Below are 26,957 nucleotides of genomic sequence, written 5' to 3'. Positions count from 1 at the left end.
TGCTATAAAGCTCTACAATTTCTTTTCCGAAAAGTTCTTCAATGTTCTTTGCTTCATAATTTTTCCGGATACTAAACCCTTCTCAATTAGGCCTACACTTTTTGTTGATAATAATTTCTCAATTATTTGCGGTTAATATAAATTCCCCCAATTCGAGAATGGATTGCTTCTGAATTTCAGGATAAGAGTTTGTTTCTCTTTTGCAATTGTCACTAACAAAGGATAACACTCATAGCACAACACACTAACGGACTGAAATTGTAGAGGGATAGGTTGGCCTAGAATACTAGCGCCACAGGATAAGCATTGCATCACGTTCAACAGTCTATTCAGAAATCTAGTGAGTGGTACAACTTCTAGCCTGGTATTTTGCAGTGTTTTGTATTAATTTTATTGCATTACACTGGTAGGAATTCCGTTTTATTCAGAGACTTCTCTCTCGTGGAACTGATAATATTGCTCCGTTTCCGTTTTCGATAGGTTTCAGTGTTAAACTGCATAAAATGCCATATAACTTCAGGGGATCAGAGAGAAATTACATTTAATTCAGGTATTCGGTTTATTCCTGTTCCGCTTTAGGCAGGTTTTACTGTAGCATTGTAGTAAAAGCTTATAATATGTAGGTCTATTTATTTGTAAATCAAACAACAAAATAGCGATGAACTCTCGACGTGACATAATCAGGCTATGCACAATATGTATCGAAGTTGATGACGGTCATTTGGAGCACCTTCTGTAGTTGATTAAAATGCTGTTTACTTACAGTATTTCAATTGTCTTTTTTTTTTTACTTTTTTCCTAGCTTTTGTGATCCGTACTGCCCACGTCCTCCTCCACATTTCACAGACGCTAGCACGTAAACAAAGCGTTTCTGGACACGGGTCTATTAACATATATAAATATTTAAAGAAAATAATCTGCCCTCAATGAGTGTGAGCACAAAAAAATCCAGAATAAAAACACTACAGAATAATTTAGAAAGACAGGAATTGTTTAGTAAAAATTCAGAGAAATGCAAACCCAACACAATCATCAATGTCCAAAATATAAATGGTAATGTAATATTTGGATTGAATCCTTAAGAGTATTCAACAAAATTTTTTGAATTTCAAAAAATCGGAGTCTGAGTGCTTTTAAAATATCACATGTGAAATTAGGGAGTGTGCCACAAGGGATGCAGGACTCTTAAATGGATTTCTTCTCATCAACGTATTGTGCCTGCAGGGCATCCCTCTCGAACCGGATTGTAGGATCAAGGACATCCCTTAGATTGAGTCCTGTGGATGGCTACAATATCTGTTCTTCTGTTGGAATCTAAGGATGAAACGCAGTGCATCTCCTCGTATACTTCCTATCCACGACGGTTGAGGACATCAGCAATACCGGTCCTGGCCTTATGGTGTTGATTGTTGCGCAGCAGCTCCGTTTTTCGACAGAATCCCAACACGTGACCAAGAGTTTCCGTCTCGTTGCAGCCGGGTTGGCAACAACGGGTTGTGTTGAAACTTCTGCCGGACACAGATCTAACCGCAGATAGATTGCTGGACATTTTAATGATCACATGGTACTCATCTACCGGTCACCGAGCCTTGTAACATATATTTGTTACGCCCTGTATGTAGTTACTATATGCGAATTTGTGTGATGATTAGCTACATATAGCCTATTTACTTATATCGTAAAGTATATGAATGACGTTAGATTATTAATTTTGGGGTTATAAACAATACCTTTCTATTTGGGTGCATATTCAATGATTCAATTTAGTTATGTTTATTGAATGATAGGCTAATTGAAAGAAAATGAGCTGTAAATGGTAATACAATTTGGAGCAAGGTAAAGGAAGTAAATTGTTATGAAAAGCATGACGCTTAACGAGAAAGTATACGTTACCTTAGCGATACTACAGCATTTTTTCCTGAGTAGGAATGTGCACAATTCCTGAAGTGTAGCGTGTTCGGTATCATATCTGTAATGTTTGTAGTGAAAAGCAAGTTATGAATTGTTACAGGTGTCGTGCTGCAAGGTATGTTCGTATAGGCCTAACTTACATATAATTAAGAATGCATAAAACTACTGTGTTACGTAATCATTTCCTGCTTATAATTATGTTTCAGTTAATGATGAAGATTGCTAATAATAATAATAATAATAATAATAATAATAATAATAATAATAATAATAATAATAATAATAATTCCAGGCCTTAGAGTCGTGGTCTAAGGTATCATTCCTGGACTTCAGTTATAGAAAGAACGTTGGTTCGAGTCCTCATGGGGAAGGAATTTTTTCGTGGAATTTCGACAAGTGTTACTGTATGTAACCGGTGCCAACCCAGCATCCTGATGAATTTGGGGAGCTGAGATTGGTACGAAGTCCAGTCTCAAAAACCAACTGTAACGGCTACTTGATCATCATTCTAACCACTCGATACCCACCAGTACTGATTGGATGATCGTTCACCTCTTCAGAGGCATGTGCACGTAAGACCAACAGCCGGCTGGCTAACTGTAGTCCTCTACTATGTACTGTCGTGCCCATAATAATAATAATAATGATAATAATAATAATAATAATAATAATAATAATAATAATAATAATAATAATAATAATAATACTAATGTTACCGTGGAGACTTGATGAATTAGCGTGACTCGTATACTGAAGTTGCGCTAAGGTAAGTGCTTGAATCACGCTTAACTTATTTCTTTGTCTTTTAACGTAAAATATTTATGCTCGAGTGTCAATGAATGAAATGTTGCGAAAATGTTAACACATGACGTTAGTTGCTTGGCACCAAGTTAGGCAATGAGTTACATCTCACAATCCTGACGTCAGTCGCTGAGCAACGGCGAATTGTGTCACACAATTCTGACGTAAGTTCGTTAGCAACGGCGAATTACGTTTAAGAAATTATAAATATTAGTTTCTTAGCAACAGCAATGAGTTATATCACACAATTCTGACGTCATTTGCTTAGCAACAGAAACGAGTTAATTCTCCCAATCTTAACGTCAGCTGCTTAGCAACGGCAATGGGTTACGTTGCACTTCTGACGTCACTTACAACGGATCATTCAGATGATCTACAGTAATTCCATTGTTTATAGCCTACTTGTGCAAATGTATGGAATATATTTAATAATGAGAAATTTAGAGAAAATAATCACTAATAGTACAACATATAAGTGCGGATGACGTGAATATATTAGGATAAAATCCACGAACTATTACGGAAAACGGGAATTTTACTTGAACCAAGCAAAGAGGTAAGTTTGGAAGTAAATCCAGAAAAGACAAAGTAGGCCTACTTGATTATGTCTCGTGATCAGAATATAGTACGAAATGGAAATATAAAAATTGGAAATTTATCCTTTGAAGAGGGGAAGAATTGAAATATCTTCAGGCAACAGTGACAAATATAAATGACACTTGGGGGAAAATTAAACGCAGAATAAATATGGGAAATGCCTGTTATTATTCGGTTGAGAAGCTTTTGTTAACCAGTCTGTTCTCAAAAAAGCTGAAAATTAGTATAATTTATGAAACAGTTATGTTACCGGTTGTTCTGTATGGTTGTGAAACTTGGACTCTGACTTTGAGAGAGGAACAGAGGTTAAGGGTGTTTGAGAATAAGGTTCTTAGGAAAATATATGGGGCTAAGAGGGATGAAGTTACAGGATAATGGAGAAAGTTACACAACGCAGAACTCCACACATTGTATTCTTCACCTAACATAATTAGGAACATTAAATTCAGACGTTTGAGATGGGCAGGGCATGTAGCACGTATGGGCTTATTATATCAAAAGAAGAAAAGAACACTGTTAAGGACGTATTTTATAAGAAGCGATAGAAAAGACAGCAAGCAAGAGTATTAGAAAAGAGAAAAGAAAATAAATATGATGCAGTTATTTTACTCAGTGTAACACTTCTCATCTTACAAGAAGGCTCAGGACGCATTCTCAACTAACTTGTAGATAATCGTGCATGAAAATAGTTTAAAATTGAGCACAAGTATTGTACAAGGATAAAATTCATTATCTTGATGCAAGAGGTACTGAACTCGTAAAACGCTTTTCTCAGTTTGAATGACTGTTTTATTACCAATCATGGATCGTCTTAACGCAACAAAGATGCCAAGATAAGCCACAAACTGTGCACCAGACGAACGGTGTTAAAAGCCACGAGTTGGTTCATAACGTCAGTTGCACTTTGCAGAAGCCATTTGGCAACTTGCGGTATTTACAGGTTGATTATTTTTGCTGCACTTTCCACTTAAGTAAAATCAGAACTGCAGAAGTCTTCTATCTCAATGCTTGGAGTAGGCTTAAGGCTGGTTCACAATAAACCGGAAACGAGAATCGGAACGAATACGAAAACGGTAAAATTGTTAAAATGTGTACATTTAAATATGAGCATTCACAATTAACGAAAAGCTTGCCGGAGCCCGGGATCGGGAACGGAGAGTTGGCCAAGTTTCAACTTCGGCGTTCACGTTTCTGATCACAGCCCACTAGATTCATTCTATTGCCATCTAAAAGCTATTTTGTCGTCGTATATTTCGTAGCAAGAAGACCGTGACATAACCTATGAATTATTTTGTTCTGTGCTTTGCATCATGGAGCAAGTTTTATTTGATGAGATTCTAATATTGAGTGTTGAGGAAAATCCTCACGTTTACGATAAGCGGCGCGCCTCGTATAAAGATGAGAAATAGCTGCATCTTTGAACACCGATCGTAAATGAATCATATTTTATTACTGTATTGGTTGTATTACACACTACACATTCATGCTTTAATTCAATAACAACTGTTGTGTTCATTTTTGTTCTATTACAAATGTTTCTTCTCTAATTATTTTACGTCATGGTAGACTTAAAATAGATTGTGATAATAAAGATGCATGGGCATATTTATAGTGCCGTACCTAATGAAATGTTTCAGTTGAAATTTCGAAGTTGGTTAACCTGTGTTTATGTTGGCTGCCTTGTACTCATGAAAGAACGCCATTGATCAATTATACACAAATAACATCAGAATGCGTAATATCGACTTTACACATATCGTTATTGACATGCATACCGATATGCATAGTCGTCTACGTTCTCGGTTTATTGTGAATCAAAAATTTTCATATTCACGTCCTCTGCTTCTCGCTTTCATTCTGGTTCTCGTTCCCGGTTTATTGTGAACCAGCCTTTAGCATGTGTAGCTGTGGTTCATGGCTTATATATCTTCCATTAAATCATAATATTCATATAAGCCTACTGTCGTCAGATATTGTTGTGTGTTGTGTGTTGTGTGATTGGTGGGAGAGTGTAAAATGTTGGTTCACTTGTACACAATTTTAAATGACATGCAGAACTATCACAGTTTAAATTATCATTCTTAAGAATTATAGTTTTGTTCGAATTTCTTTCCATGCCGGAAAATCAGATTTGACTTGCTTTCTCTAAGATTAGATTTATATTCGCAGTCATGTGAGAGCAGAGAAGAGGTGGAAAAACATTGCACCATATGGTAATGACTTCAGTTTGAGATACCTGCTGCCATAACTCATTTCAATTATTACTAACGCTCAATTCACTCCAGCGAAAAGTCAACTTCAACCTTTTCTTTCAACTTTCGAAACCTGTAGTAATACTCTGTCTGATAATTTTGGATAAAAGGTTATGTTACTTTAGTCTTACAAGCAAACATTCTGACAGGGACAGATAAAAAAGTCAAATGTTTTTCTTCCACCATGTTAATAATGTCAAAAGAAGTGCTTATAGAAATTTTGGCCACTCGACCGCAATTACGAGGCCGTTCTGGGCCCGTTTATAGAAAAAAAAAAGCAGAATTGCATGGAAAGATTTATTGAAACAGATAAAGTAGTTGTTGCGCTGTATGTCAACATATCCCCCATACCATGTGATCAATTTTAGTACCCTTGTGTCGTAGAAGTCAGCCGCCTGGGATCGGAACCAACGTTTGACAGCCGTCTGCACACCTCTGTCGATTCCATGATATGACAAATGTCTCAATTCCGGTATGAAAAATAGCTCAACAATTGCTATGTCTGTTAGAATAATTTTGTTCAATGAAATTGTGTTTCTTTTTCTGTTAACGGCCCCTGGCGAACTTATTTTTTACGGCCCAAGTAATTGCAGCCTAGTGGCCAAAATTTGTATAAACACTTCTTTTGGCATTGTTAACATGGTGAAAGGAAAAAAAAAATTATCTGCCCCCATCAGAATGTTTGCTTGTTAGTTATGTTATAATTTTTGTTTGTTAAAGTATAGCAGACGTGCTCAAAAGATAAGCCAGGGGAGATTCAAAGAAATGCATCCCGCAACACAAGTAACACGTGTAGGGTGGGAGAAAATTTCAAGAAAGAAGTGAAACAACTGCGGATTATAGTGTTTTGCTGATTAGAGTTTATGTATTTAGTTACTAAGAGGCCATAAATAGAACAAAATTATACTATGAAATATTTCATTGCATTAGTGTTAGAATATATTAAAAAAGCTAATGCTTGTTTGAAAATAAAACGTATTAGTGTCGTGAACTAAGTTACAAACCTTCATAAAATCAATAACCATATGGCATAGATATTTTGAAAGCACTATTTACAAAAACAAAAACCATTCATTTTTATATTCAAGCATTTTAAATACCTGCATGAAAATAATGTAGCCCAACTTTATTCTTCAGTATAAACCCCTAAATTTTTAACCTGAACAAAACAAAACAAACAAATTAATTATATTTATGAACAGTTCACTAATTTGTAAACTCATTAACATAATTAATAATTATAGCATGTGGTAATTAGTCTAACATAAAATACTACCTGAAAATGAAAATGTTTAACGGCCCCAAAGTGTCATTTTCATTTAAAGCGTATTCTTTTTACTTTTACTGTCATTTTGTTTTTGTTTTTTTTTTTTTTGTCATTGTCATATTTTCTTCTTCACTTTCTTTTGTGTAGCTTTAGTGACTAAAAATTATGGATTTAAAATCAGGTGTTATGTCGGTTACAGCAATAAGCAGTTGTGCAAGAAATAATTTGGAGCTTACCTTCTAATTGAAGGGTTCAGAACCATAGTGGGCCAAGCGCCATTTACTAAAATCGTAGAAAACAAGGGTTAAAATGAAGTTATTATCATAATTCAATGGAAACATATAGCAAGTAATATAAAGTATAAGTATACACATTAAAATTAAATGATATGTCAATCCTTCTTTAAACTATGGGACTCACTTAACTTTAACGTTTGCTTTCTCCGTTTTTAATAAATGGCGCTTGGCCCACTATGGTTCTGAACCCTTCAATTGTGAATATATAGAATGATCGCCCATGTAATGTTTTATACATTTCACATATAATTTTAGAACAAATAAGGTTGCCCTCATGCTCGCGATAAAAGAACGTTTCTTCTCACTCAGAAATAAATTTCCTTTTTCTGGACACCGGTCCAGAAGAACACGCCTTCGACACAGACATTGCTAACAACAGCAAGTTAAATGTCATCACAATCTCGAGTAGCCTACTCAGTGAGCTCTTCGTATAGAGCTCACTGAGCTTACAGCGAAAGGGTGGAAGAAGGTACGAACTACGTCAGTATTACGTAGTTACTCCTTTCTCCTCTTTCCAATGGTTGGAGTTAAAACTCCACTGAAGTATAGGCTAATAAAATTTTGTAAATTTCAATTATTCAAACTCTATATTTAGCGGTTTACAAACTATAACTCTGCAACATTTGATAAATGAACCCATGTTTATACGAACTGTTGTTACTACAGTAACCTGAAACATCACCTCATTTTATGAGCGAGTTATGAATCGCTTTGCATTTTTTATTGTAAAGAAAGATGATAAAGCAGTATTCTGTAATCTTTTTTTTAATTTGGAAGATTTGAGGGAAGCATATTATCCACTGAAGGTTCTTAAATTTTACTTAGAATAATTTCAATTCCAATACATAGAAACAGAAATTCTTCGGTCTTGGAATGTTTTAAACTTCAAAGACTCCGTTACAAAAATAAATATAACTGTCAGAACTACAGTTACATAGTATGAGGAGCTTATTTTCAAAACGACCCTTGTCCATTCCTATAACTTTGTGGGAAAACACGAGAAACGTTTTTAAGTTTAAAATTTCTTACAGGCTAGACAGGAGACATCATAAAACCAAAGAAGTTGGATACATTTACAACGAAATGGGATCATGAAACTCTTTGATTTCAAAGCTGGAACTAACATTTTGTCGCAAATTCTGCTGTGGACAAGAGTCAGTTTGATTCTAATAGTCACTTTTAACGCACGATTTTTATGGTTTAGAAGGCGTTCTCAAGTTAAATTATGACAGTTGTGAATGAATGAATGAATGAATGAATGAATGAATGAATGAATGAATGAATGAATGAATGAATGTTAGCCATGATGTCCCATGTTGGGCACAGGCCTCCTGTGATGGGGTTAGAACCCCCTCGACAGGGATGGCTCAAGTGTACTCGCTTGATGAGCCAATCCAGGCGAGCTTGTCGTGTATACTACTTTTGTGACATGGTTAATAATCCTGTTTAACTTTAACTAGTCTCCGCACTGTTCTTTGTTCATTTTTTTTTCTTGCACTACACACATTATACTGACACTGGCACTTTGACAAACACTGATTGTTATTTACACTATTTAACTGACACTTTCTCAACACTGACTTTACTATTTACAAAACTTATCTTACACTTTCACTAACACTGACTTTACTATTTACAATATCTCAACACTGATTACGTTATCTATTTACAATGACCTTCCCTAGTTCTTTCCACAAAACTCTGTTCTTTGCTGTCCTCGACCATTGTTTCCCCGCCTCTCAGGTAAACATGTCAGACCATCTGAGCCGTGGTCTTCCCTGACCTCTCTTTCCGACGTAGGGGTCCCACATCGTGACTGCATGGGTCCATCTTGCCTGGTTTAGTCTCGCCACATGTCCCCCCCCAGGTCCACTTCGTTGCCGTTGCTCGTTCTGCTGCGTCAGTTGTATTTAGAGTTAATAATTGAAGAATCCATGGACACGGGAAGCTCATTTTCGTTATCAGAAGGACAAGAGACTTTTGAGAAATGAGCTCGTCGTATACAAAAAGTCTTACAGTTCTTACATATCCGTATTATTGACAATTTTTACTAACATCAAAATTAAATTATCTTCCTATGTATTATAATGAAAGTTAAATAAATTTGTATGCACTATGATCGTATCATACGTGACGGAATAAAATTTTGTCTACGTTAACAAAATGGGTTTTTGGTCTGTATTCTGTATCACAGTATACGTTCTTCTATTCGTTTCTAAATTGTCTTATAAGAAAGAAATTAAAGCCATTCCCATTACAGTGCACCGCTAGGTTGATTTCATTCCCCCATCTTCCTCTCCTCCCAATTTCTGCGCCTTCGCCTTCCTCCACGTTTCACTTCCACAGCCTTGCCCTAATATCGCTTGTTCAGTGGGGAGTTAAATTAACTTCCCAACATGGGGGTCCATGTAGAATAGAGAAGGTCATGTATGTGTAATAAGGGAGGCCATGGTGCGCTGCATGTAGAAGAGAGATGGCGTTCCTCCAGTACCACACACACATGGAAACTAATTGAAGATTTATCCACTAACATTACTACATTCTCGGAGATGTTCTGAACATTGAAGTTCTTTAATGGAACAGCTGTGCTATATTTTAATAATTGAAGTGCACTTACTAGCAGAAATTAATGTTGGCTAAAATAATGTATCCTCTACTTGGTTCTTTTGGAGTACGAGAATTATTCTATTGTTTAACTTACCAAATGATGTCTCCTATCATTTATAAATTTGTAGGTTTTTTTTCCCTGTAAAATAACTGCGTTAATATATATTTTCTTTCTTTTTCTGGAAGGAGATGCACCTTGCCAATTCTATAAATTAAGTGTAATTGAAGGGTTCAGAGCCATAGTGGGGCCAAGTGCCATTTATTAAAAACGGAGAAAGCAAGGGTTAAAGTTAAGTGAATACCATAGTTTAATGAAGACTGACATATCATTTAATTTTAATGTGTATACCTTACATTACTTGCTATATGTTTCCATTGAATTATGGTAATAACTTCATTTTAACACTTGTTTTCTACGGTTTTAGTAAATGGCGCTTGGCCCACCATGGTTCTGAACCCTTCAATTCAACACTATATTATAGTCTACATAAGTATCTTTCTGTCGTGATGAAATGAAATTATTCCTTTTGACTTATTCCGCATTTTAAAATAATATTTTCACTTAACAGTTTCTAGTTAATAATTTTATTAATATACAAAATATTGTTTGAAGATTCCCGCGCCGTGGCGTCGTGGTTTAAGGTATCCTCTCTAGGACTCGCGTTACGGAATGCACGCTGGTTCGAGTCCTCATGGAGGAAGAAATTTTCTCATGAAATTTCGGCCAGTGTATGGGACCGGTACCCACGCAGCATCGTGATGTACTTGGGGGAGCTACGATAGGTATCGAAATCCGGTTACGAAAGCCAGCTATAACGGCTAAACACACGATACCTCCATTCTGGTTGGATGATCGTCCACCTCTGTTTCGGCATGTGAACGTGAGGCCAGCAGCCGGCTAGTCGATCTAGGTCCTTCAAGGACTGTGGCGCAGTGGACTATTATGATTATGATTATGATTATTATTATTATTATTATTATTATTATTATTATTATTATTTAAAATAGTGTAGTGGATATTTTTCATTTGAAAAGTTACTAATTATATATAAGATCTGATATATTTGTTTGACCATACTTTATAAAGCATGCAGAAAAAATTCAACTTAATACCTTTAAATTTCTAGAATTCTTTAGAATTTCAACATGCAGAAGTGTTCTTAAAATAAAAGTTTTGAAAGATAAGTGACACCAATAAGGATTCACTCATGAGTCAACTAAGCCAAGAAATAATGGGGTAAGGTTTTAGTGCATGTTATAGTAGATATTTTTTATTTGAAAAGTTACTAATATTTATAAAATCTGATGTATTTATTTGACCATATTTTATAAAGCATTCAGAAAAAAATTAACTCAATACCTTTAAAATTGTAGAACCCTTTAGAATTTCAGTATGCGAAACTGTACTAAAAGTTTCGAAAAATCACTTGGAAACTATGCAACGAAGTTTTAAACAGCGCAGCCATTTAAATATGACATCATTACTGACAGTTCCAAATGTGATAGGTCCTGAAACTTTGTGTGACAATCATTAAGGTCTGTAGGTTTATTTTTTGCAGTAAAACGTATGATATTTGACCAAAAGTGATCAAAATTTCACCCGCCTCCTCCTTTAGGCTATATAAAAGACAGCTGCGTTTCACGTTTCTAAGGCATATTGAGCAGCGAACTAACGTTTTTCGTATTCATAAACCAGTGTTAGCGATGTGATATGATATGAATCCTGTACAAGTAACCAGTCGATAGCCGGGGCTAGTTTAGCACGCTCGTAGCGCGGGCTAGCGAAATGTCTATGAATAGCACCTTTAGTTTTAACCTCTCAGAAATACGTACAAGTCTTCACCAAGTTACTGTATGAATTGTTACAGAAAACATTTATTTATTTATTTATTTATTTATTTATTTATTTATTTATTTATTTATTCATTCATTCATTCATTCATTCATTCATTCATTCATTCATTCATTCATTCATTCATTTATTTATTTATTTATTTATTTATTTATTTATTTATTTATTTATTTCATAAGATTTGTAAATTTCAATTGGTAATTGCGTGCTTATTCTGTAGACTTTTAAGAATGGATTTTCGTGGCCTAGTTATAACTGTATCGACATATTATCTCTGTATACACCGTTTTGTTCTTAAACGTTAAATGTCCTATTGCTTATATTATGCATCAGCAGCTTATAATCTGAATTGTTTTATTACAGTAAATGTCTTTTCTCTCTCAACTGAAAACCTGCCTCAGATCTGGTTGGGTACTGCATGGCGATTCCCAAAAAAGAGCAAACCAGTTTTCTTTTTACTCTTGTATGAAAGTTCATTAAGATTCAAGTTGCGTTTAGACATTCGTAACCCGGGAGGCACTATCATTCTTTGACCCTTTCGTCAACTGGAGTTCTGCGGGCCCGTATACAAAATTTCAGTTTGTCAGTACGAATTGTAAAAGAGGGAGAACATGATAATGCTTTTCCAAGTACACAGTTGTTTTATGACCTTCCGTCTGTCCGGGATGGTACTGGCAGTAAAATACTTCATTTTTATGGGGTTTCCATACACAGCGTCGTTTGCTAAACTTGCATAAATTCCACAATAGTCATTGTTGTCAAGATCTAATATTGTGTTTGACGCTTTTTCGTATGGATCGCCATTTGCATATTGTTTCTGTATGCCTACACACAAATGTATTCATGAGGCTGTTTTGTGTTAGTTACCCGGAGAGAAACTGCAATATTAGTGCGAGTTAAAAGTACAAATGCCTTTATTATTTCAGATATTGGAGACAATGGCAGATAAAATTGAAGTAGTTGTGAACCAAAATTATTTGTCAGATAAATCGTTTATTTTCTTCGCTAATTACGCAAACATTTTTATATAATAATCCACAATTTTACTATTTTTCCATTATTTTAATTTAGAAATGGATTTATATTGTCAATATACAGCGTGTTTCATAAACACTTTCTACATTGAATAATTTCAAGGAAAAATTGTTCCGGGGCCGGGTATCGATCCCGGGACCCTTCGCTTAGCGCGCGAACGCTCTACCGACTGAGCTACCCCAGGAACTACACGACACCGTTACAATTTTTCCTCTTATATCCACACAACTCAAATGAGCTGACAAGACGCCAGAACTCAACTATGAGTGCACACATATACTGTGTGACTTTAAATTGTGGCTTTCTGTTAACGTACCTCCAGTAACGAATGTATTATACAAATCTGGCTTTCAGGTAGTAGCTCCCTGTAAAGCAGGTTTGAATAATTTCAAGGAAAGATTGACCCGGCCCCGGGAGCTACTACCTGAAAGCCAGATTTGTACTTTCTACATTATTCTAATAAGCAATCTAAATCACTCTGTTGCTTGTTATTTTAACGAGTTTTAATACTAAAAAGAAATTAAACCTTAATTGAACGTACCTAACTTTCATCAACCCTGATATCCTTCAAAATGCATCCAACATAATACGTGGGCCATGCGAGTATAGTACAGTATAACATGAAGAAATGACGGCGTTGCTGGGACACACTGTATTTTATTACAGTTTTCAGAATTTCGTCCTTGTTCCTGCAATAACTCCTATGTGCAAAATATTTACAATTTTTCGGTAGGAGGAAAAAAAACACATTTATTCATCCTATGGCAGGCGTACATAGGGGATTGTGAATTCTTACATTTTCGAAGTTCTGAACTCTTAACTCATGTTCTCTGAGAGTAAAGTTCTTCAGAAAGCAATAGCTATAAAACCTAAAATGACTCATATTTTATTAATAATTTGGCCGTAAGTGTGACCGACGGTGTATGTATGTATGTATGTATGTATGTATGTATGTATGTATGTATGTATGTATGTATGTATGTATGTATGTATGTATTATATTGTACTCTAAAACTCACTTTGATAGAAATGAAATTAACGTAACGTATGACCAAGAAATAAACGGCAAATATTTAATGATGTTGTAGATCTGTGGTGGCAGCAAGACGAAACTCCACCGTATTACGCATGGAAATGGCTGGATGAGTCATTTCCGAGAATGTGAATAGGAGATCATGGTCCTATTGAATGGCCCGCAATATCCCCCGACCTAACACGACCTGACTTCATGGTCCTATTGAATGACCCGCAATACCCCCCGATCTAACACAACCTGACTTTTTTTCTTTAGAGAGACTTAAATAATCGAGTGTACAAGCGTATTATTCAGAACGAGGCACATCTGCGCCAAGGTTTTGTTGAGAAATTCCCGTGGAGTTCTGCAGGAAGGCATGCGAAAAATTAAAATTAAGATTTTAAGCTTGCATGATGCCGAAGTTGGCCACTGTAGAAAAGCAATAAACAGAATCTGCTTCGTCTTCTTCTTCTTCTTCTTCTTCTTCTTCTTCTTCTTCGACTTTACAGTCCTTGAAGTGTCACCTTAGCCTCTCTGATAAACAGAATATTTTCAAATATTTCACATGTTTCGTATTGGTAATAAAGTAAGTAATAAATTTTGTTAAAGTTTCTATTTCTTATCAAACATTTTGCCCTATTTCGTGGCCGTCCCGTTCATTCTGCAATAGATAATTGTTTCCTTCTAAATAAAGTAACTTTTTAGCCTTCATCATTTTCACTCGAGCCATATTTTTCTCGGTCCTTTGTATCTTACACCTATACATTTGTATAAAACTACCTTTCGATATTGAGTAATCGTTAATTTTCCTGATATGTAGGGTATTTCAAAAGCCAGTTCAAACATTAAACCGCTATAAATATTATAATAGGCCTATTTGAGACAGGGAAAAAAACAAAAACATCACACATTTCAATCCGGTCGACTTTTGGTAGTGGGGTTACCTTAAAGAACGAGCTTTCCTGACACAACCAACAACCCTACTGCAACTGAAAGATGCCAATATTCCAAGACATTATCTGCAAAATGCTGTGCATGGTGCCGCAGACAGAACGCTGTACGTTGAACAAGAGAACGGCGGACATCTTCCCAATGTTTTGTAAACCCCGTTGTTTGCCCAACACTGTGATGTTTTTGTTTTTTGCCTAACTTATCTCAAATGTAATATTTATAGCTGTTTAATGTTTGAAGTGACTTTTCAAAATACCCTATACTATAGGCCTGTTTTCCTTTAGTTTTCGTTTTTATCATCAGTGTTGTAATGCTTAGTTTCAACTTTCTACAGGATTTTCAGTTCGTAACTTGCCTCGTGTCCTCCGCTTTGACCCTGGATAATGTATGTGTTTCCCATGTAAACGGATCGGGGTTCGATTCCCGGTGTAGACAAAAAGATTTATCTTCAGCCTACGTGACTGGATATTTGTCCCTTGCCATATGCTGTCCTGTGTTGTCTCAGCAGTGACCTTGTGCAGTGCTGACAACACGACCAACAAGGCCCGCAATATGTGTCAAGTGTTGGTCAAAGGATACACTACACTGCATTGGATTGTAAGTTGGTACCACTGTAGGAGGAGATAGAACATGACGAGGAAAGGAGGATGAAATCATTTCGTAGCATCTACATTATTTCGTTCGTTGTGAATCATTCTTTGTTATGTTAATTATTTTGTTGTTATATTGTATAATTGTGTGAAAAATTAGTGGGTAGTTGTCTTGTAGAGTATGGAAATTGTTTGAACTTTTATAGGTTAGTAAAGTTACGGTGTCATAAAATATCTTAAACTCCTCCACAGAAACTGTGGCATAAGTGAATTGTAACAAAGTGTACAAATGGCCCTATCGTCGCAGTTTGATACAGCTCGTTGAAAATGTAGATGGTAATCAGTAGGCGCGTTGAATTGAGGTGTTAAAGCGTTGAAACACTGTCTCGGTTATGTGCTCTATGCACGCATCTTGTATCGTCTGTCCCCTACCTACTTCGTTAACGTACCGTAAGTAGAATTTCTATATCCTACTCCCTGGAAGTCGTTCTAACCTAACGAGTTAGCTTGTATGAAGCAGTTGTGTGGATAACCTATACGAATACCTCATTTCTGACAGTTACCCGCATAATAAAAGCAATGGTTCCTTTATTAATTGGCATTTTACAACAGGTTGAAATGGATAAGAATGATTATGCATAAAGAAATTCAGAACTGAATGGTGTGGTGTCACAACTTTGTAATTTTGTAGTCTTCAATTTACATTTTATGATGGCGGTTGCTTTTATTGCTAAAAGATATATCATATTGCTTTATTAATTATATTTTTTGGACGATCATGCTTTTACCATTGTTGTTTACATGCTTCCTAAGCTGACAATACCGCATGTTCTCTTGTTGCTATAGAAACAAAAGAAATCAGTACTGTTATAACTATTTACTATTATAGTTATAACTACTATTAAGTAGAAACAAATAGAGCCTTTATTTAGAAAAATACACACGTTCATATTATATTCTTTTAGTCTTTTGGGTATTAACTCAGCGCAACCGATCCTCTATGCCTTTTTAATCTCTTCACCCACCTAATCCTCAATCAATTATTTTGCCATACTTATTAAATGATTACAAAACTTCTAATTAAACTCATATTATATTGGTCAGATTATAGTATTCCTATATTGCGATCAGTGGCGCCATCTTATATGGGCCCGTGGGGCTCGAACTCACCCATTAATTTGTCGTATTATTATTATTATTATTATTATTATCATTATTATTATTATTATTATTATTATTATTATTTCTGAGATGTATTTATTTTAACTTATAACTCGAATGTTTGAGCCCACCCAATGTTTTCCAAAAGTTGGCGCCACTGATTGCGATACTAGATTGGTAATAGAGACGAGGGAAAGTTTGAAAAAACCATGCGCTCACGTCGAGTCTTTTTAATTCCCGAGACTCTGTTATGCACTTAACTCCCGGGAATTACAATGTTATTTTTTGTACAATCATAATTTATATTTTTATATTTATTTATGTATTTTAGTTATGCATTAATTTTCAACTGAACGTTTGTCATTTTGTTAATGGCAATGTGTAATTTCCTAAGTGACCGTGTTTTTATATTCTTTTGTTTTATTCGTTGGATACAACTGTCTTTTATGTGTATGCATTGTTCAAATAAATAAAAAGCTATTGCAGTATACGAAATTGAATTGTAGGAGTATTTAGCATAAAAGTTTTAAATTGAAAACATATTATGGATTATATGAACAACAGTTTTGATGATGAAGTAGATAACGAAATTGAAGACGCGTTCAGAAAAGAATTGGAGGTATGTTTGCCTGTTATATCTAGAGAAAGATATGAAAAGGCACACAGATCTTTTAAAAATGGCTAAAAGATCAAAAATAAAGTTAATGAGAAAATATTTGTTGCTTTTTTTGTAAATAGGAGTAATAAGTTAAAGTTATTTTTAATTTACAAGTGACTGAATCTCAAGTTTCTAGAGAATTAACCGACTGCACTGTTATTTCGAGCGTTTCTGTAGTAACCATTCAACGTGTTGTATCTTCAAGTTACATGGTATACAACAATGATGGTAAGTATGTAAAAAGAGCATGGTTGTGCAAAAATACAAATTTCATTACCAGAAACTACAATAACTGTTTACACTGAAAGAAAAAAACCTACATACTTCCTTGACAACGACGTTCAAAACTTTCTTATAGGAGAAATGTTTACTTATCAAACAAATTTATGAAATATTCAAAACTACAAACAAAAAATGACGATTATCCAAAAAGTAATGTGCAATAGGCCTACATATGCGTTAACTGCGTAACAAAATCTCAGAAACTGAAAAAAGTCAGCTTCGCCTCGTTTTTTCAAACAGTTTCCTCGATTCTGTTATAATGCACTCACTTGTATCGCAATATAGTACCATTATAATACCAAAAAAGAACTTATGAAACGCGTTTATAATGTCAAAATTAGGAAACTCGCGTAGCTCTGTCCACCACTGCTTTTATGATTAAAAAAGACGATAGATTAGAGTACTTTTATGAATTTGAAGGCCGATAGATTATATTACTTTTTATGAATGATAAAGACGATAGATTAGATTAGAATACTTTTTATGCATAAAAAATACGATAAATTGGACTATACTTTTTATGGATGGAAAAGACGATAAATTAATTTTTATGGATGGAAAAGACGATAGATTAATTTTTATGGACGGAAAATACGATATATTACTATTTGTGGATGGAAAAGATAATAGATTACCGTTCTATAGATGCAAAAGATGATAGATTACTCTATTGGATAAAAAATGCTATTCACCATAAGAAATTTATGTAATTACTTTTTATGGCTGTAAAAGATGAGAGATTACTATTTATGGATGCAAAAGATAATAGATTACCTTTCTACAGATGCAAAAGATGATAGATTACTCTTTCTTTTGGATAAAAAATGCTATTCACCATAAGAAATTTATGTAATTACTTTTTATGGATGGAAAATATGAGAGATTACTATTTATGGATGCAAAAGATAATAGATTACCTTTCTATAGATGCATAAGATGATAGATTACTCTTTCTATTGGATAAAAATGCTATTCACCATAAGAAATTTATGTAATTACTTTTTATGGATGGAAAAGATGATAGATTACTATTTATGGATACAAAAGATAATAGATTACCTTTCTATAGATGCAAATGATGATAGATTACTCTTTCTATTGGATAAAATTTGCTATTCACCATAAGAAATTTATGTAATTACTTTTTATGGATGGAAAAGACGATAGATTACTATTCATGGATGGAAAAGATAATAGATTACTCTTTCTATTGGATAAAAATTCTATTCACCATAATAAATTTATGTAATTATTTTTTATGGATGGAAAAGATAATAGATTATCTTTCTATAGATGCAAAAAATGATAAATTACTTTTTCTATTGGATAAAAATGCCATTGATCATAAGAAATTTATGTAATGACTTTTTATGGATTAAAAGACGATAGATTACTATTTATGGATGGAAAAGATAATAGATTACCTTTCTATAGATGCAAAAGATGATAGATTACTCTTACTATTGGATAAAAAAATGCTATTCACCGTAAGACATTTATGTAATTACTTTTTATGGATGAAAAAATCGCTAGATTACTGTTTATGAATGGAAAATATAATAGATTACTTTTTATAGATCCAAAAGATGATAGATTATTCATTCTATTGGGTAAAAAGGCTCTTCACCATAAGAAATTTATGTAATTACTTTTTAGGGATGGAAAAGATGATAGATTAGTTTTTATAGATGCAAAAGATAGATTACTTTCTATGAATAAAAAGTCCGATTCACCTTAAGGAATTTATCTAGTGTACTTTAAATTTCGTTCTGAGCTGCTATATTTTGGACACAATATCAAATTACATTTAGTTTAATTCAGGAAAACATTATTCTCAAGCAAAACAGATTCTGTGGTATCTAGACCGAAAATATCAGTGAGCTGATAGCATTGAAGTTGAAACATTAATTATAATTTCAATATGAATATAGTCTCAAATAGAAACCAGAACTCGTCAAATATTTCGATTATCTCTTCTTAGTCATGCAATATGGAACTGGGTTTTAAAAATATTCTGTGTCTTTTCTGGATTAAAAGCTAAAGAGCTGAAATCGCAGTCCTAGTTAAAAATTACAGTACGAACATTTAACTTGATTTAACTCTAAATTATAACTTCCCATTACACGTTCTGCAAGTTATCATGCGGGCTCGCAACTGTGAACATTTTTTACAATAGAGCTGTACCATGTTATGACAACGGTTGAAGCACACGCCACAATAAGCAGTATTGTGTGATTGAGAGTCATTTACACATAAATGACATATTTTGCCAGAATGTCGTACATATACACGATACAGTAAAGTGCGAAACTCTTTGTTTCTCTCGTAAAATACTCTCAAAACGCGCGATTGTGAAATAAGACAAAAAAAAGCTTTGAAATATCACTAATTTGTCACAATTAACATCATAACAAAATTCTCTAGTGCCTCCCCTTACTCTGGAATGAGAATGTATCTTTATGCCACCAATATAGTGATGTTTTACAACAGGATATTATCTTTACTATGGATCTTAAAACCGCCCTATCTAGTAGAGGGGTTAGTTTTTTAAAAGCCTTTAATGTCAGATCAACACAGTTAGTGTGGTTTATGACTGTGCTTGTGTATACAGTTGCTGTAAAATTTCATGTGTTAACACACGGGATTCTTTTGTATCTTGTAACACATCCATTTTAAAACCTCTATTGAATAGAGGCAACAGATTTCGTGGTATAAAAATCAATCGACAGTTTAATTGGCGAGTTTTAAAGTTGGTGGTGTTATAACCTATGTTTAATGTGAAATCAAGGTCTTGCTGGTGCAAGCCATAAACATATTGTATAAGGTTTTTTATTGACTTTTAAGTGTAGCGTAAACATGGCTACCGAAAGAGGTTGATCACTTTTATCTCTGCTTGGATAGAGTGCGTAGTACTACCAGCACCAATTATTCGTACTTCTAGGAAAAAGAAAATTTAACATATTAAACGCACTCGTTTTTGTTATCAGAGCTGGAAGGCCTTCTGGTAGTGCGATTTGACTTCCAAAACATGTTGCCTTTAAAAATTCCACAATAATTCTGACAGAAGCCAGAATTGTACAACTTCTCAAAGCTACCATCAACGTTTTGAAGGCGTTATTATACTCGCTACTTGATAGTTGAGGTGCAGATATCTCAATTAAGAAATATCGTACCCTCACCTTAAAACTATGCTTTTTAGCGAAAAACTGTCGCACATTTATCTTGTAAAATAAGAAAGCAAACAATAAGAAGTTTGTATCTAAATAATGTGTTTGTCATATAAGTATGAACACTTAGTGAGACATTAAAATATTAAGTGAATAATATAATCGCTCGAATATTCTAACTGTAACTGAAACGTTTTCGCATGAAACTAATGTATATAGTTTCTGTAAAGCAGGGATGAGACTATATTAGCTCCAAATCATGGTAGAAGAGCTCGACCTTGATCACGACCGCATAGCGCATCCACTACGTAGCGTCGTAACGTAGACATCAGGGATGTACATGCACGTGCAGCGAGTAAAGGCAGCAATTATTACAATAACTTGCGTTACTAAATTTCTGGCTATGTAATAGGGCTAATTACTCAGTTATTTAATAGCCTATACATGTACATATATATAAACAAATCGCAAAGGGAATAATAATAATAATAATAATAATAATAATAATAATAATAATAATAATGTTTTATTTTTGCTGGCAGAGTTAAGGCCATAAGGCCTTCTCTTCCACTCAACCAGCCTTAATCAATACAATACATAAATTTACATTACAAATATTTACACTACACTTAAAAGGTTCTCCAGCAATATTCTTCACTACACATTTTTTAGAAACAAAAAGAGAAATAGGAAAAGTTAATTGTATGTAAACCATTTTATTGTTAAAAGCAATTATCTATTATGTAAATATTTCACTTCATTGGTTAGGAGAAACTAATAGGGTCTACCTGCTCGAAGTGTGTGATCTCTACTTTTGAGTATTTGTTGAAAAAATAATAATGGCAATATTGATTGAAATAGAGTATATTGATTGTGTGATTGTGAAAATGTAGTCCTTACTCTCCAGTCGTGATTATGTAATGAGTTTTCTTAGAGTGATTTGTGAGATGCACGTAACACGAAAAAACAAATTGATTAAATTAAGATATTGAGAGCCATCGTAATTTTTGGGGTCAATCATTTAAGGAGATATGTATGACTTTTAAAACTTCCACAATTTCGGCCAAAATTTGTGAAATTTAAACTATATAAACAGATGTATAATATTATCATATGTACGACATTTGGTGCAATTAGGTCTAATAGTTTTGAGATTATATTTTTAAGTATATTTTATATTGACGTTACTAAAAAAGCTCCTTGCATCAAAGTTTTCAAAATGTTTAGTTCATATTTGCTAAAAAATCCTGAAAATAGTTATTGGAATAAAAGTGAATTAGCATTTTGAGCTTAGTAATAATATAAGTTAAAGTGCAATCAAAGATAAAATATTATTTCTAAATTAAAGAAACACGTAGTCTAATAAAAGTAAATATCCAGAAACAAGCAACAAATAAAACATCAACAATACATTTAAAATAAAGAAATAAAAGGAATCTAGATACTATCTACTGACCCAAATGTAAATTAATTTACCTTCGATGTCAATTCCGAAATGAATTTATTTCTCTCTTCTCCCGAATAATGCCTATATATTTTTTTTCATGTTGCGTCTCATAATGCCGTTTTATGTTGCTTTTTTTGCAAATGATATGGACTTCATCACCATGTTCGAAGCATAAATATTGTATCTTCCACTCTTCCTTGAAAGCTTTAAGCGCTTCCGTTCCGTCATGATGCGCTGTGTTCTAAGATCTGTACATCCTTTAGCAATGTTTACAGGTAAAAGAGCTCCGCGCGCGCGCAGCGGGCATAAAATAGCTCACGCTCGCAATTATTAGTGACCATCGCAAGACTGCTGTAACGTCTTGTTATTTTTTCTAAAAATAAATAATGATTAAGAATGGGAAACTCACTTTAGATAGAATAAGATGAAAAAAGAATAGTCAGCAGGACCTACCAGTAATGAATTCAGGGGGTGCCCCTCCCCAGAGATTTCAGACATTTTAAACAGAAAATAACTTTACGCAATATTATATTTCAATTTGATATCTAATTCTGATTTGATTTGTAATTTTGTTAGCTTGTATATTCTGCTAAACTGTAGAATAAAATTTAATTGCTATCAAATACTGATCGACAGGGAAAAGAATGAATCTGCAGTATGAGATAGGGGGAAGGTGTTTTTCCTTGTGCTTTTCTGAAAGAAACAAATTACCTGATGTGATCAGAGCAGAAATCACTTATCATTAATCATGCGTGGCCATGGCTACGCTGTACTATGTAGTGTTGTCTGTGTAACAGTATGTCGAAGCTGCACAAATTAAATACGCACAACCATCTCACAATGCCGACCACTGATGTAGACTATTACAAATGATAACGGACATCTTTCCCGAATAGGTTAGGGTTGCCATAATTCTGGATACAAAAGTACGAATACTTTTGTTTCCCCAATAATGTCGGATATCATTTCCATATGTGACTGATTCTCAGTCAATAAATTAGTATTAAATTGTAACAAAACTAATTTAATTCAATTTAAATCCTGTCCTCGCAAATTTCAAGCGCAATAATTAACAATAGGTCCCCATTAGAAACAACAACAACCAAATTTCTTGGCTTAAAAATCGATGATGTGTTAAATTGGAAAAAATCATATTAAAGAAATTACCCCCAAGTTAAATTCAGCACGTTTTGCTATTAGATCTATGCAAAAGATAGTAAATATCAATATCTTAAAAACAATATACTTTGCATACTTCCACTCGGTAATGAGTTTTGAAATAATATTCTGTGGAAATTCCAAAGATACTAACAGTATATTCCTACTATAAAAAAGAGTATTTAGAATAATAGTAGGTGCCAAATCTAGGGAATCGTATAGGACTGCAAATAATGCCTGTGGCTTGTCAGTATATTTTTTAATTAGTAATCTTCCTCGTTTGTAATCGTGAAAACTTTGTAACTAATTCAACAGTTCATAGCATAAATAGACGTCAAAAAATGACTTTCATACTCCATCGGCAAGTCTATCGTGCTATCAAAAAGGAGTGCGTTATATGGCAGTAAAATTGTTAATAGCCTTCCTATCGATATAAAAATGAAACTGAAAACATAAGATTATTTAGGGCCAAATTAAAGAAGTACCTAATTTCTCACGCCTTTTATTCTGTAGGTGAATTCATGACATTCGATAACGCTTCATGAAAATGATACTAAAACTTTGTGTTGTATTAGTAGACTATAGTGTAAACCTCTTCTGTATATATTTCAACTAGACTGTGACTAAAAATTAAGACTTTATAGTAGTAATAAGTTCTTTTTTTACTTTTTACATATTCTAGTTGTGTAGCAATGTATGAATACTATGGAATGTTAATGAATACAATACAATACAATACAATTAAAGAAAGGTATCTACTACTGTATATTGAACCAATAGGTAAAAAATTAACAGCGAAACTGAATATATCATAATTCTACTCTTATAACATTATCAGCCTCATAGTTACAACAGATGCAGTAGTCTGATTAAGTTAAGTAAACATATATAGCATCAATTATGTAATTCATTAATCATTCTCATACTTCTGACAAGAATGTACTTGCTTTACAAAAGGAGAGTTTTCTTTGATGAAGTCGTGGAAATCCACGCTTGAAAACTCTGAATTGGCTTTTATTTGAAGCAATGCTTTTACTTTATTTATTTGGAGTTTATTTCTTTTATTTATTTGGAGTCTATTTCTTTTAGGTGTCCAAATGATTTTCAAAAAAGAAAACAGTCTTCACAAGTGCATAAGTTCTTCGAGACAGTACACAAATTATAAAACTTTCTCAAAATTGTTAAATTTCGTTTCACTTTCTTTGAAATTGTTGAAAACTTAATCACATAGATTTACACCTTTCAGTTCACTGTTCGAGCCTATTTTTGTACATTCCTACTTCTTCATTATTTTCTTTGATTTTTTAAAGCATAGAGTCACGAGCACGACCTTATAAAAAATTTGTGAATGTTGCTGGAAGCATTAAGGATTAGAAACGAGTGAATTTATAAACTCTTTTGATTTTTCGACATTCCTCCACTGTTATTCATAATTTCAACCTACTTCGATCAAGGAAAACTGCCACACAGTTTCAAACGTCCCCTCCCATAGCTCGAGATATGAAATGCGATGGTCATAAAAGTTCATAATATCTTCTTCGAAACACTTTTTTTTTTTGTTCCATCTTTGGTAATCAATATTGCCAGTTTCTGTTTAGCTGTCTGGGGAATGCATTTTATTTCCCCTGGAAGTAAGCCTTGCTTTGTAATCTGTGAATTCAATAATAATTTGATGTATCTTTAAAACCATAGTGCAGTGCAAAACAGAGGCTATAATCGTTGATTACTATGTAGAAGGTTTCATTCTTTGAAGGATGTAGACACTAATATTATTATTAATCTCCTTTCCGAGTCCGATCAGAAAGTACGGACATTCCATCACTTTTTTACTTGCACGATACGGACACGGACGCTGGTCTTAAAATACAAACTGGCCGACAAAATACAAACGTATGGCATCCCTAGAATAGGTGCCCACTTGCGCGTTCCAACTTGAAAGTAGTCCTCGTCACCGTTTTTGGCGTGTGAAATAAGTAATGGGAACGTTAAGTGCTGGTGTTTTACCTTTGCCGCAGTCTGACAACTTTGTTTGACAAATGGCTGACGTGTCGTGTATAGGAAGTGGTGCCATTCTCAGCTGCACTACCAACATGCTCACAAACTGGGCACTATACTCTAGGACACACACCAAAAATGCTGGTGCCAGCTGTACATGGGTAGTATACGGGATAGCAATATACTTTGCTTGTAGGGGATGTGCTGTCAAAGTGCAATTTATTTGTTTTCTGTATGTTTCATATACGAGTACTGTCTTCTTAAATTATTATGGGTCCAAATACACACTTCAGTTACATTTCTCGCTCTCTTTCAGTGTACGAAATTTATGATTTATGTTTTCTTTGTGTTGCGAAGTCCTCAATAATTTACAGATATTTGAGGCAAGGAACTATTTTCCCGCCCCCATTTCTTCCAGCTTTCTGGCCATACGATGTTGAGTGGGATTGGATGCCCGTTTCTTTACCCGTTACTGTTTCTTTCCAGTCTTAATTGGTTTGCTAAATTTATTAGCTTGATGACGTCACACTGACCTTACTGCCTTTGTAACCGCATTCTTGCATCGTCTCCCCTATTTGAAACAACCACTAGAATATGTCGAGCTGTTCGTTTGCTGTGTATTAATAGAAACTGTGCAATAAATCCAGAATAGAAACGTGGATGGAAGGAAGTGACTTTTCCCTGCGGTTCGTTTGTGTGCCCCAACTTCGTGACTGCCTCATGTAGGCGGAATATTCTTTCACAAAGAAATTTCTAAATGACTGTTCACCCTGCAACCTCTCATTCGGTCATAATGGGAAATAGGTTTGCAAAAAGCAGGAAAAATGTATTCTTCCTTTTCTTTTATTAAACCCTTATGCCTTAAGGTCCTTAGGGTGTCGGGTGTTCTGAGTCATTTTATACTTCGAACCCCATCCAGTGACAAATTTTTCAACTCTCTCAATGACTTTTCATGACTGGCAGCAACCCTCTCCATGTATTTCCTCATTCTTTCCTAGGTCTTCCAACGCATCTATTGTCGGTGACTCAGGAGAAGACGAGAGCGGACTGAGGAGGAAGAGATGTGAATAGATAACGTACGACAACACGTGCAATATTTGTACTGCAGTAAGCGGAAACTGTTCAACTTAGCTTTAATTTCCATACGCATTGTTACTCATGTTTCTTGTACGAGTAATAACCTGGCTACTAGGATGCTTATCTGAGCGGTGTTTATAATAATCAGCAGCGATTGTCAAGAAGGTCACATTCTTTCCGCTCGTCTTCTCCTGAGTAACGGACAGTACCTCCTCCTGGTCTCCCTATATAAAAATGTATTATTATTTATTTATTTATTATTATTATTATTATTATTATTATTATTATTATTATTATTATTATTATTATTATTATTATAACTTCTAAATTTAGTTGATAACATTGCATACTTTCGTTAATACTGTAATAATAGAAGTAATTTTTGCTGGATGTTAACCCAAAGAGTAGCCTATAGAGTATGATAGACACGCCCATACATAGCCTATAGGCCTACTAGGTAATACAGCAAGTTTAAGCCAGCCACCTTCCAACGAAGACGGACTATTACATTGTATATAGACGACTTTGATCAAAAAGAACATGGGTTTTCTAGGTAGGCCCTACCAATGAATATGACTTCGGAATATGTATTAAGTTATATGTCTTTCTCGTGTTAAATTTTACCTACCTGGTTAACAAGTTTCGGCCTACTGTTGGCCTTCTTCAGAACTGGTTGTTGCTGGTCTTGGCGCCTTTTGTTTTGTTGTCTGTGGGGGTGTGTTTGTGTAGTGTAATGTGGAGTCAAAGAATGTGTGTTTTCTGAAATTGAGTTGTGTGTTGAGAATTTCATTTGGATGTGTTTTTGTGTGTCTGTATATGTATATGCTAACCACACCTA

General features: G+C 34.3%; 1 protein-coding gene and 1 non-coding gene across 2 annotated transcripts in view; one reads left to right on the top strand and one right to left on the bottom strand.

The window, feature by feature from the left end:
* LOC138694717 (homeobox protein abdominal-A homolog) overlaps nucleotides 1–26,957 on the top strand; it is a 381,396-nt gene that overhangs the window by 283,129 nt on the left and 71,310 nt on the right. The window lies entirely within an intron of this gene.
* On the bottom strand, nucleotides 12,730–12,803 carry TRNAS-GCU (transfer RNA serine (anticodon GCU)). The gene has a single exon. It is a non-coding gene; the product is annotated as a tRNA-Ser (tRNA).

This window comes from Periplaneta americana, chromosome 2, assembly GCF_040183065.1.
Source record: "Periplaneta americana isolate PAMFEO1 chromosome 2, P.americana_PAMFEO1_priV1, whole genome shotgun sequence".
NCBI classification, from domain to species: domain Eukaryota; kingdom Metazoa; phylum Arthropoda; class Insecta; order Blattodea; family Blattidae; genus Periplaneta; species Periplaneta americana.
Note: the sequence above shows the minus strand (reverse complement) of the source record. Positions and strands in the feature narration are given on the sequence as shown.